We start from the raw sequence: 9,573 nt of genomic DNA on the forward strand, positions 1-9,573 counted from the left end.
CCAGAGGTGAAGCACAATACAAGCCATGCAGAGCAGACCCATGGTTTTACAGGCAATCCTTTTTGCACCAGTGGGTGGTTGCTTCGGGTCCTGGGGGCCAACATGCGTCCTGAACCTGAGCCGGCTGAGGAGGCTGCGAAGGCCAGTGCTGCCGGGCCGTTTATCGTCCATGCTCTCGGCGACAGGGGACGCTTGTTTCGGGTCCTGGGGGACGACGTCTGTCCTGAACCAGAACAGGCTGAGGAGGCTGCGAAGGCCAGTGCTGCCGGGCCGTTTATCGTCCATGCTCTCGGCGACCGGGGACACTTGTTTCGGGTCCTGGGGGACGACGTCTGTCCTGAACCAGAACCAGCTGAGGAGGCTGCGAAGGCCAGTGCTGCTGGGCCGTTTGGCGTCCATGCTCTCGGCGACCGGGGACGCTTGCTTTGGGTCCTGGGGGACGACGTCTGTCCTGAACCAGAACCAGCTGAGGAGTTTGCGAAAGCCAGTGCTGCCGGGCTGTTTGGCGTCCATGCTCTCAGCAACAGAGGATGCTTGCTTCGGGTCCTGGGGGACGACGTCTGTCCTGAACCAGAACCAGCTGAGGAGGCTGCGAAGGCCAGTGCTGCTGGGCCGTTTGGCGTCCATGCTCTCGGCGACCGGGGACGCTTGCTTTGGGTCCTGGGGGACGACGTCTGTCCTGAACCAGAACCAGCTGAGGAGTTTGCGAAGGCCAGTGCTGCCAGGCGGTTTGGCGTCCATGCTCTCAGCAACAGAGGACGCTTGCTTTGGGTCCTGGGGGACGACGTGTGTCCTGAACCAGAACCAGCTGAGGAGTTTGCGAAGGCCAGTGCTGCCGGGCGGTTTGGCGTCCATGCTCTCGGTGACCGGGGACGCTAGCTTCGGGTCCTGGGGGACGACGTCTGTCCTGAACCAGAACCAGCTGAGGAGTTTGCGAAGGCCAGTGCTGCCAGGCGGTTTGGCGTCCATGCTCTCAGCAACAGAGGACGCTTGCTTTGGGTCCTGGGGGACGACGTCTGTCCTGAACCAGAACCAGCTGAGGAGTTTGCGAAGGCCAGTGCTGCCGGGCGGTTTGGCGTCCATGCTCTCGGCGACCGGGGACGCTAGCTTCAGGTCCTGGGGGACGACGTCTGTCCTGAACCAGAACCAGCTGAGGAGTTTGCGAAGGCCAGTGCTGCCGGGCGGTTTGGCGTCCATGCTCTCAGCGATAGGGGACGCTTGCTTTGGGTCCTGGGGGACGACGTGTGTCCTGAACCAGAACCAGCTGAGGAGTTTGCAAAGGCCAGTGCTGCCGGGCGGTTTGGCGTCCATGCTCTCGGCGACAGACGCTTGCTTTGGGTCCTGGGGGACGACGTGTGTCCTGAACCAGAACCAGCTGAGGAGGCTGCGAAGGCCAGTGCTGCCGGGCGGTTTGGCGTCCATGCTCTCGGCGACAGGGGACGCTAGCTTCGGGTCCTGGGGGACAACGTCTGTCCTGAACCAGAACCAGCTGAGGAGTTTGCGAAGGCCAGTGCTGCCGGGCCGTTCGGCGTCCATGCTCTCGGCGACAGGAGACGCTTGCTTCGGGTCCTGGGGGACGACGTGTGTCCTGAACCAGAACCAGCTGAGGAGTTTGCGAAGGCCAGTGCTGCCGGGCGGTTTGGTGTCCATGCTCTCAGCGACAGGGGACGCTAGCTTCGGGTCCTGGGGGACGACATCTGTCCCGAACCTGGCCCAGCTGCCGTGTCTGCGAAGGCCAATGCTGCTGGTCAGTACGGAGGCAGTCCTTCTGGCGGCCATGCAGAGCTTCTGGCGCACCTCAGGAAGGAGTTCCATGTGGGCTGTGTACCAGCTGGTGTTGATGGAAAGGCCGCTGGCACCGGGGAACAGAGACACCATGCAGAGAGCCATGGTGAGGCAGAGAAGTGGGCTGAGCCTCATCGTGGTCTCTGCCGAGGGAAAAAATATCGATGCACGAGAAAATATCGATGCACGAGCTGGCTGGGGCTGTCACCCTGACCAGAGTTCAGGCAGCGACAACCTGGACTGAGTGGCCGCCTCGTGTGTCCGTGCTTTTAAGGGTTGCCGATGTGACAAGTCACAGGCTGATGTCACACAAGGCTCTGTGATGTCACACAAGGCTCTGTGATGTCACAGTGCCTTTCCCTGCCCGGCCGGCGGGCGATGAAGGCCGAGGTGGAGCTGGGGAGGACCTGCATGGGCTCATTCTGAGGCCTGGTGCTCCTGCTGCTGTGCCGCTGGCAGACACCGAGCCCAGCAGTGGAGCGGGACTGTGTCCCACATGGTTTGGGCTGTGAAGTGCTAAGGCTTGGACAACAGGCCCAAGCCGGAGTTGACCTATAGATGAATCCTGTATATTTTATAACTGATAACCATTGTGCTGTTATAACAACCGCTTATGCTGATGTAAAAAGCGCTAAAGTGTTAAAGTATTGAAGCCTGAACAACAGGCCCCAAGGCAAAGCTGCTAACTTAATACGTAATCATTAACAAAGTATGTAAGCTCACTAGTGAAAGATGCAGCTTAGAATATAATCAGTAGTGAGGATGAAATGCTGAGAGAATGTATCCAACTTCCCTTGTTTAGCCTTGTTCAAGGCTGAGAACCCACGTATTTGGCCTTGTTAGAAACTCCCTTGGTCTCCCCACCTCGAGCCCTGGCCATGCTTTGGGTGGAATCCAACAGGAGAATGAAACCAGAAATTTTCCGCTCAAAACAAAGGTGCCAGCTATTCTGGCTTGTCGATCTCTAGTGTATAAGGCTGGACCCACTCACAGCGACTTTGGAAGCCTCACCTACGGGTGGAGGCACCGCGTAGGACTTCCCACTTGCCGGGACAGGCTCTCCAAATCCTCGCTGCAACCGGGGCTGCCCAGCGTCTGCGGGTCTGGATGTTGGTAACATATGCAAGTGGTGATGGATCTTTCTTAATCACTGTTCTCCCTGTCATGTAGTAACGTTTTGATGCATTACCCTGTATTTTCCTATTTGTTGCTCTGGGTGCATTATTCTGCCTTTTCTTACTGCATGTTTTCTGTATTACTCTGTTACATTACTTGGTTATCACTAGTAAAATACGCCTACTCTTTTCACTCTGGTGTCTGAGTTTCATTGGTATCCTTAATCAGCAAAACAGGCTGTGCCCTGAACTTGTCAGCGAGAAGGAGCTGTGCCCAGAGCTCCATCCAAGCTGTGTTCAGCGCTGTGCCCCAGGTGGGCAGCTGTGACACGCTTGCGCTCCAAATCCTCTTGGGGGGGAAAGTGGCAGCCCATGTTAGGGGGAAAGCCACAAATGCACCCCCTTTGACCAAAATCTTAAGTTGTGAGAAGGAGGAATGTGATTAATCTAGAATTATTCATGGGGGAACATGACCCACAGTGTCCTGGGTATGAGCAAGCGCTGCCACCTCACTGTGACCTGGACATCTCCCTGTGATCCTCAGCAGAATACGGTACCCTGCCGGGACGTGGGCTGCTCCTCTTGGGACATTGCAGTCGCCATGTACCTCACAGCCGTGACCCTGGGGGCGTGGCCGTGAAGGCCAGTGTTGGATGCCTGTGCTCTGTGCCATTAGGGAATCGTACCGGTCCCTGTGAACTGTGCCCCTGTCTCCGAACTCTTAGTGTGCCAGATTGTGTGGCGGCAGGTGGCCATTAGTGTGGGCAAGCTTGTGATGTACCCGGTTTTCTCTGAAGGGGTCCTGCGTGCCTGGGAACTTAGGTGGGATTTAGACCAGGGCTGCTGCTACTGGATGACAGGCCCGTGATCCCTGGTGGTTGGTGTTGGCTTCATCATTGGCTGCTTCCTCTGAGGCCTGAGTGAGTCCTATAGGTGTCCTTTGATCTCAAGTTATGTTTAATTTGTTAAAACGACCTGAGGAGTGTGATTAGCCTAGAATTATTTGCGGAGGGCCGTGACCCACGGGGCCCTGGGCACGCAGCGGCCACTGCCACCTCACGGGGACATGGGCACCCACCAGGCACCTCACGGGGACGTGGGCCCCCCGGGAACCCCGCCGGGACATGGGCACGCTGCCGGCATGCAGGGCCCTCCTCCTGGAAGCCGGGCACCCGTAGGGCACCTCACAGCCACGGATGCGTGTTCTCTCCCACCCCAGCTCTCCCACTTCTCCCGGAGCGCGTGCTGCGCAAGCCCGCACTCGGCAGCCTGGCTCGCACCGCTGCCTTTCCTGTTGCCGCTTCCCTGGATCCCCTCAGTACCGAAACGACACGCGCTATACAATAAACAATAAACTTTATTGGGCTTTATTGTCGCCAGTGGGGGTGCCCTCACCCCAGGAGCCTTCGGTGGGCTGAGGCATGTCCTGCTGCACCGGCCAGCTGTTGCCCTGCAGAGAATTCCCTGTTAGCTGGATGCAAATGCTACAGCTGCAATCGTTATCCACCCACGTCCTAACACCTGCCCCTCTCCCTGGTGTGGTGCTTGCCCTGGCACCAGCCTTGGAGGTCCTAAGGCCTGAGGGAGCCATTGTGCCGGGGGCACACTGAAGCAGGCAGTGGCTTGGGGGGCCGTGTAGTGTCCTGCTGGGCTTGTCTTCCTCTGGAAGGACTCCAGCCTCGCAGGACTGCTCCGGGCAGCACGTTGGGCTGAGGAAACCTCCGGCAGGCCCCGTGTCGTGCTGGGGCTCCTGGAGGGCTTCAGCCCTGTGGCTTGGCATGTCCCTGGGCAAGAGGCAGAGGACCTCTCGGGGCCTGCTCGGGGCCCACACTGGGTTTGGCTTTTACACTGCAAGCCTTCTTGGCCCCAGCTGTTGTCGTTCGCTGCTCCCACAAGCCAGTCCCTTCCTGTGAGACTGATTTCAATTGCTCACCTGTTGCTGGAGTCTCTCCCAATTTCACCAGAGGTGAAGCACAATACAAGCCATGCAGAGCAGACCCATGGTTTTACAGGCAATCCTTTTTGCACCAGTGGGTGGTTGCTTCGGGTCCTGGGGGCCAACATGCGTCCTGAACCTGAGCCGGCTGAGGAGGCTGCGAAGGCCAGTGCTGCCAGGCCGTTTATCGTCCATGCTCTCGGCGACAGGGGACGCTTGTTTTGGGTCCTGGGGGACGACATCTGTCCTGAACCAGAACAGGCTGAGGAGGCTGCGAAGGCCAGTGCTGCCGGGCCGTTTATCGTCCATGCTCTCGGCGACCGGGGACGCTTGTTTCGGGTCCTGGGGGACGACATCTGTCCTGAACCAGAACCAGCTGAGGAGGCTGTGAAGGCCAGTGCTGCCTGGCCGTTTGGCGTCCATGCTCTCGGCTACCGGGGACGCTTGCTTCGGGTCCTGGGGGACGACGTCTGTCCTGAACCAGAACCAGCTGAGGAGTTTGCGAAAGCCAGTGCTGCCGGGCTGTTTGGCGTCCATGCTCTCAGCAACAGAGGATGCTTGCTTCGGGTCCTGGGGGACGACGTCTGTCCTGAACCAGAACCAGCTGAGGAGGCTGCGAAGGCCAGTGCTGCTGGGCCGTTTGGCGTCCATGCTCTCGGCGACCGGGGACGCTTGCTTTGGGTCCTGGGGGACGACGTCTGTCCTGAACCAGAACCAGCTGAGGAGTTTGCGAAGGCCAGTGCTGCCAGGCGGTTTGGCGTCCATGCTCTCAGCAACAGAGGACGCTTGCTTTGGGTCCTGGGGGACGACGTGTGTCCTGAACCAGAACCAGCTGAGGAGTTTGCGAAGGCCAGTGCTGCCGGGCGGTTTGGCGTCCATGCTCTCGGTGACCGGGGACGCTAGCTTCGGGTCCTGGGGGACGACGTCTGTCCTGAACCAGAACCAGCTGAGGAGTTTGCGAAGGCCAGTGCTGCCAGGCGGTTTGGCGTCCATGCTCTCAGCAACAGAGGACGCTTGCTTTGGGTCCTGGGGGACGACGTCTGTCCTGAACCAGAACCAGCTGAGGAGTTTGCGAAGGCCAGTGCTGCCGGGCGGTTTGGCGTCCATGCTCTCGGCGACCGGGGACGCTAGCTTCAGGTCCTGGGGGACGACGTCTGTCCTGAACCAGAACCAGCTGAGGAGTTTGCGAAGGCCAGTGCTGCCGGGCGGTTTGGCGTCCATGCTCTCAGCGATAGGGGACGCTTGCTTTGGGTCCTGGGGGACGACGTGTGTCCTGAACCAGAACCAGCTGAGGAGTTTGCAAAGGCCAGTGCTGCCGGGCGGTTTGGCGTCCATGCTCTCGGCGACAGACGCTTGCTTTGGGTCCTGGGGGACGACGTGTGTCCTGAACCAGAACCAGCTGAGGAGGCTGCGAAGGCCAGTGCTGCCGGGCGGTTTGGCGTCCATGCTCTCGGCGACAGGGGACGCTAGCTTCGGGTCCTGGGGGACAACGTCTGTCCTGAACCAGAACCAGCTGAGGAGGCTGCGAAGGCCAGTGCTGCCGGGCCGTTCGGCGTCCATGCTCTCGGCGACAGGAGACGCTTGCTTCGGGTCCTGGGGGACGACGTGTGTCCTGAACCAGAACCAGCTGAGGAGTTTGCGAAGGCCAGTGCTGCCGGGCGGTTTGGTGTCCATGCTCTCGGCGACAGGGGACGCTAGCTTCGGGTCCTGGGGGACGACATCTGTCCCGAACCTGGCCCAGCTGCCGTGTCTGCGAAGGCCAATGCTGCTGGTCAGTACGGAGGCAGTCCTTCTGGCGGCCATGCAGAGCTTCTGGCGCACCTCAGGAAGGAGTTCCATGTGGGCTGTGTACCAGCTGGTGTTGATGGAAAGGCCGCTGGCACCGGGGAACAGAGACACCATGCAGAGAGCCATGGTGAGGCAGAGAAGTGGGCTGAGCCTCATCGTGGTCTCTGCCGAGGGAAAAAATATCGATGCACGAGAAAATATCGATGCACGAGCTGGCTGGGGCTGTCACCCTGACCAGAGTTCAGGCAGCGACAACCTGGACTGAGTGGCCGCCTCGTGTGTCCGTGCTTTTAAGGGTTGCCGATGTGACAAGTCACAGGCTGATGTCACACAAGGCTCTGTGATGTCACACAAGGCTCTGTGATGTCACAGTGCCTTTCCCTGCCTGGCCGGCGGGCGATGAAGGCCGAGGTGGAGCTGGGGAGGACCTGCATGGGCTCATTCTGAGGCCTGGTGCTCCTGCTGCTGTGCCGCTGGCAGACACCGAGCCCAGCAGTGGAGCGGGACTGTGTCCCACATGGTTTGGGCTGTGAAGTGCTAAGGCTTGGACAACAGGCCCAAGCCGGAGTTGACCTATAGATGAATCCTGTATATTTTATAACTGATAACCATTGTGCTGTTATAACAACCGCTTATGCTGATGTAAAAAGCGCTAAAGTGTTAAAGTATTGAAGCCTGAACAACAGGCCCCAAGGCAAAGCTGCTAACTTAATACGTAATCATTAACAAAGTATGTAAGCTCACTAGTGAAAGATGCAGCTTAGAATATAATCAGTAGTGAGGATGAAATGCTGAGAGAATGTATCCAACTTCCCTTGTTTAGCCTTGTTCAAGGCTGAGAACCCACGTATTTGGCCTTGTTAGAAACTCCCTTGGTCTCCCCACCTCGAGCCCTGGCCATGCTTTGGGTGGAATCCAACAGGAGAATGAAACCAGAAATTTTCCGCTCAAAACAAAGGTGCCAGCTATTCTGGCTTGTCGATCTCTAGTGTATAAGGCTGGACCCACTCACAGCGACTTTGGAAGCCTCACCTACGGGTGGAGGCACCGCGTAGGACTTCCCACTTGCCGGGACAGGCTCTCCAAATCCTCGCTGCAACCGGGGCTGCCCAGCGTCTGCGGGTCTGGATGTTGGTAACATATGCAAGTGGTGATGGATCTTTCTTAATCACTGTTCTCCCTGTCATGTAGTAACGTTTTGATGCATTACCCTGTATTTTCCTATTTGTTGCTCTGGGTGCATTATTCTGCCTTTTCTTACTGCATGTTTTCTGTATTACTCTGTTACATTACTTGGTTATCACTAGTAAAATACGCCTACTCTTTTCACTCTGGTGTCTGAGTTTCATTGGTATCCTTAATCAGCAAAACAGGCTGTGCCCTGAACTTGTCAGCGAGAAGGAGCTGTGCCCAGAGCTCCATCCAAGCTGTGTTCAGCGCTGTGCCCCAGGTGGGCAGCTGTGACACGCTTGCGCTCCAAATCCTCTTGGGGGGGAAAGTGGCAGCCCATGTTAGGGGGAAAGCCACAAATGCACCCCCTTTGACCAAAATCTTAAGTTGTGAGAAGGAGGAATGTGATTAATCTAGAATTATTCATGGGGGAACATGACCCACAGTGTCCTGGGTATGAGCAAGCGCTGCCACCTCACTGTGACCTGGACATCTCCCTGTGATCCTCAGCAGAATACGGTACCCTGCCGGGACGTGGGCTGCTCCTCTTGGGACATTGCAGTCGCCATGTACCTCACAGCCGTGACCCTGGGGGCGTGGCCGTGAAGGCCAGTGTTGGATGCCTGTGCTCTGTGCCATTAGGGAATCGTACCGGTCCCTGTGAACTGTGCCCCTGTCTCCGAACTCTTAGTGTGCCAGATTGTGTGGCGGCAGGTGGCCATTAGTGTGGGCAAGCTTGTGATGTACCCGGTTTTCTCTGAAGGGGTCCTGCGTGCCTGGGAACTTAGGTGGGATTTAGACCAGGGCTGCTGCTACTGGATGACAGGCCCGTGATCCCTGGTGGTTGGTGTTGGCTTCATCATTGGCTGCTTCCTCTGAGGCCTGAGTGAGTCCTATAGGTGTCCTTTGATCTCAAGTTATGTTTAATTTGTTAAAACGACCTGAGGAGTGTGATTAGCCTAGAATTATTTGCGGAGGGCCGTGACCCACGGGGCCCTGGGCACGCAGCGGCCACTGCCACCTCACGGGGACATGGGCACCCACCAGGCACCTCACGGGGACGTGGGCCCCCCGGGAACCCCGCCGGGACATGGGCACGCTGCCGGCATGCAGGGCCCTCCTCCTGGAAGCCGGGCACCCGTAGGGCACCTCACAGCCACGGATGCGTGTTCTCTCCCACCCCAGCTCTCCCACTTCTCCCGGAGCGCGTGCTGCGCAAGCCCGCACTCGGCAGCCTGGCTCGCACCGCTGCCTTTCCTGTTGCCGCTTCCCTGGATCCCCTCAGTACCGAAACGACACGCGCTATACAATAAACAATAAACTTTATTGGGCTTTATTGTCGCCAGTGGGGGTGCCCTCACCCCAGGAGCCTTCGGTGGGCTGAGGCATGTCCTGCTGCACCGGCCAGCTGTTGCCCTGCAGAGAATTCCCTGTTAGCTGGATGCAAATGCTACAGCTGCAATCGTTATCCACCCACGTCCTAACACCTGCCCCTCTCCCTGGTGTGGTGCTTGCCCTGGCACCAGCCTTGGAGGTCCTAAGGCCTGAGGGAGCCATTGTGCCGGGGGCACACTGAAGCAGGCAGTGGCTTGGGGGGCCGTGTAGTGTCCTGCTGGGCTTGTCTTCCTCTGGAAGGACTCCAGCCTCGCAGGACTGCTCCGGGCAGCACGTTGGGCTGAGGAAACCTCCGGCAGGCCCCGTGTCGTGCTGGGGCTCCTGGAGGGCTTCAGCCCTGTGGCTTGGCATGTCCCTGGGCAAGAGGCAGAGGACCTCTCGGGG

The sequence above is a fragment of the Strix uralensis genome, chromosome 8, assembly GCF_047716275.1.
Source record: "Strix uralensis isolate ZFMK-TIS-50842 chromosome 8, bStrUra1, whole genome shotgun sequence".
Classification (NCBI taxonomy): domain Eukaryota; kingdom Metazoa; phylum Chordata; class Aves; order Strigiformes; family Strigidae; genus Strix; species Strix uralensis.